At 40.6% G+C, this 3721-nt stretch overlaps 1 pseudogene; it reads left to right on the forward strand.

Annotated features, from left to right (window-relative positions):
- The window catches only part of LOC102768391, a 5823-nt pseudogene extending 3153 nt beyond the window's left edge, over positions 1–2670 (forward strand).
- Positions 2671–3721: the final 1051 nt, after the last annotated feature.

Consider the following 3721-nt stretch of genomic DNA (forward strand, 5'->3'; position numbering starts at 1 on the left):
AGAAACATTGATCAGCTGCCTCCTGCACACCCCCTACTGGGGATGTGCCCGCATCCAAGGTACATGCCCTTGACCGGAATCGAACCCGGGACCCTTCAGTCCACAGGCCAGCACTCTATCCACTGAGCCAAACCAGTTAGGGCTGTTTTTTTATATTTACATTCCTAATATCTATATAGTACCTGGCACATGGAAGACACTCAGTAAATAGTTAATGAATGAACCAATACACTAAAATAAAATCTCTAATTGCGCTTCTCTATTTGATAGAATTTTTCTTTCATGGTCAGTTGTATGAACACATGAAAAGTTAACAGGAATGTTTCTTAAATGTACTTTACTCTTAGCTTATGAAAAGTAAAGACAGCAACGCCTCAATTATTTGAAGGTTACTTTTCCAACTGTCTGACTCTGGGAGTGCCAAGTGGCAGTTTTAATAGGCCTACTAGCAGTTGAAATGCAAAACAGAAAAGGTAACTAGTGAAATTTATGCTCTTTAATCAGAGAGATGTGAGGCCTTTGTCAGAAGTTATTTTGTCTGAATTTATACATAATTCCAACAGATATGCTTGTCAGGTTTCCCAGACTAACCAGCAAATAAGAAGAGTAAAGAGGCTGCTTGAATTTAAGCATGAAAAGAGCAGAAAACAGAAGGCTATAGGTTAATAGAATGGAAAGAAAGAAAAAAAGGAGTCAGAAAAGAAAAGCATTCGAAAGGGTACACAGTAAACTATTAACAGTGGTTGCCCCATGGGGAATTGAAATGCTGGGAAATAAAAGTGCTGGTGAATAGAAATAGGGAACTTTCCTTTTTATTTTACACAATTCTATATTGTATTATTATTTAGAAAGAGCATATATTGCTTTTGTAACTAAACATTAAGAGATAAGAAGGGTGCCCCGGCTGGGTGACTCAGTTGACAAAAGCATACACTGAAAAGGTTTCAGGTTCAATTTCTGGTCAGGGTACATACCTTGGTTACAGTTTCAAACCACAGTCAGGGGTTATACGGGAGCCAACTAATTGAACTTTCTCTCTCACAACAAGGTTTCTCTCTCTCTCTCTCTCTCTCTCTCTCTCTCTCTCTCTCTCTCCCCTCCCCCCGTTCCTCTCTCTTTAAAATAAATAAAAACATGTCCTTGGGTGAGGATTTACAAAAAGAGATAACAAGGGTGTAATAGAGTTGCATAGCTTGTGAAAAATTGGAAACCACCTAAGTATCCAACAATAGAGGATTGACTGAAAAATATCATGTATCCATTCAATAGACTGTTATGCAATCACTAAAAATGTCATAGAAGACCATTTTATAGCAGAAAAAATGTTTAAAGTATATAATTCAAGTAGAAAAAGGTAGGTCATAAAATACAATAAATGATTCTGTTTTTAGAAATTACTTGCAAAATAACACTGGAGTTGATAAAAAATATCTTAACAAAAGAGGCATTTTTTATTTGGAATCAAGCATTTATTTTATCCTTAATACCTATGTAACCAGCTGGACACCTGGGTAATTGGGAGCCGGGGCTCCGCTGCCATCTCCACCATGAATGATCAGCAGCTGGACTGCGCCTCGGACTTAATGAGGCTCCTGCCTCTACAGCAAATCGAGATTGACCTGATTGACCTGGTCCCAGTCTAAGTGAAGATCTGTCTTCTGTTAACCAGACGCTGAAAATCGTCCGAGAAGGTGGTGGGAAAGGATTACCTTTTGTGTGACTACAACAGAGATGGGGACTCCTATAGGTCACCATCTATAGGAGATGGAAGATGGGGCATGCGTCTGCTCAGGTGGGAAAGCTGGAGGTGGAAGCCCACAATGCCTTTGACCAGTATCAAGATCTGTATTTCGAAGGCGGCATCTCATCTGTCTCTCTGTGGGATCTGGATCATGGCTTTGCCGGGGTGATCCTCAGAAGAAGACTGGAGATGGATAAAAGAAGATCAGAGGCTGCTGGGATTCCATCCATGTGGTGGAAGTGCAGGAGAAACCAATGGCTGCACCACCCATCAGAAGCTGACCTCCTCAGGAATGCTGTGGCTACAAACCAACAAATCTGGCTCTGGCACCATGAACCTCGGAGGCAGCCTTACAGATGGAGAAAGATGAAACTGAGTCACTGCTCGCCACACATAGCCAATATCGGGCGCTTGTAGAGGATATGGGAAACAAAATCCGAAGTATGCTGAATGAGATCTGCTTTGGAAAAACAAAGGACATCGTCAATGGGCTGAGGTCTGTGCAGACTTTTACAGACAAATCAAAACAAGAAGCTCTTAAGAATGACTTGGATGCTTTGAAGAGAAAGCAGCAATTGTAAAACCTCTGCTTCACCCTAACCGGACATGCTATGCACTCCGATTCCTTTCTTACACAACTCTGCTCCCTTCCCTTGTCTCCCCGCCCCCACCACTCCCCTACACACAGATCACACAGTAATTTGTGTCACCGACCTGTATGGGGCCATCAAACCCTGAGAACAAAGCTGATAAACACCTGCCTCTGTCTCCAAGGCCTGCTTTCACCACCACGTTTTGCTATCAAAACTCAGTGTTTCAAAAAAAAAAAAAACCACCCAAAAAACCTCAATGTTTCCGCCTGGCCCGTGTATTTCAGTGGTTGAGTGTGGACCCAGGAACGAAGAGGCCACTGGTTCAATTCCTGGTCAGGGCTGTGGGCTCAACCCACTGTGGGGGCGGGGAGTGGGGCGCAAGAGGCAGCCAATCAATGATGTTTTTCTAGCTCAGATATTTCTATCTCTCTAACCTCTCCCTTCCTCTCTTTTAAAAAAAATAAAGAAAATTTTTTTTAAAAAAAACACACTTGCTACACCACTGTGATTAAACATTATATATATGCTTCCTGATAATACTGATCATACTTCTTTAAAAAAAAAAAAACACAAAACCTTGATGTTTCCATATCGACTGTATGTATTCTGTTTGCCCAGCCCCATGTCCCCAGCACCACCCATTTATAGGCATAAAATACACTGTCTGCCTCCCCTTCCCTCCTACCTTTTAGTTACATTGGTATAAAAAAAGTAAAACAAAAAAATTATGAAATAACTGTGGTGTGTGAAAGATAAAAGAAAAACTAGAAATCTGATTCCACATGTATTTGGGAGTTGCTTAGAGTTGGGCGGGGGAGGACAGGAGACAGCTCTGGGAGAAAGGAGAGGTGACCCTCAGCATTGTCCCACACCGACTATCCCCTGTCCCACCAAGAGGATGTTGTGGCGTGTGCAGGGTGGGGCCTTCAGACCGATCTGCTCTTCTGGCTAGGTGCTTTTCTGTCAATTTTTGTGGAATGTAAAAGGAGTTTTTTGTTTTATTCTGTTTTTGTTTTTTTCTGTAAAGCTTTAAAATAAAAATCTACATCTTATACTTGAGCTTCCATACTTAAAAAAAAAAAAAGAAAACAACAGAAAAGAAATAAAAAGAAACTGGGATGCAGTTAAAAATATATGTAAATATATATATGTATATATTTATAAAACAAAACAGCTGAAACTCAAGAGAAAGAAATTAAAATGTTTTCACTAATATCTTTGTGGCAGAAACTGCAGTGTCACTGTTATGGTTAATTTTATGTGTCACCTTGACTGGGCAATGGAGTACCTAGATATTTGGTTAATTATTATTCTGGGTGAGCCTATGAGAGTGTTTTTAGGTGAGATTAACATTTGTATTGGTAGACTTGAGTAAAGCAGATTGCCC

The sequence above is a fragment of the Myotis davidii genome, unplaced genomic scaffold, assembly GCF_000327345.1.
Source record: "Myotis davidii unplaced genomic scaffold, ASM32734v1 scaffold111, whole genome shotgun sequence".
In the NCBI taxonomy this organism is placed as follows: domain Eukaryota; kingdom Metazoa; phylum Chordata; class Mammalia; order Chiroptera; family Vespertilionidae; genus Myotis; species Myotis davidii.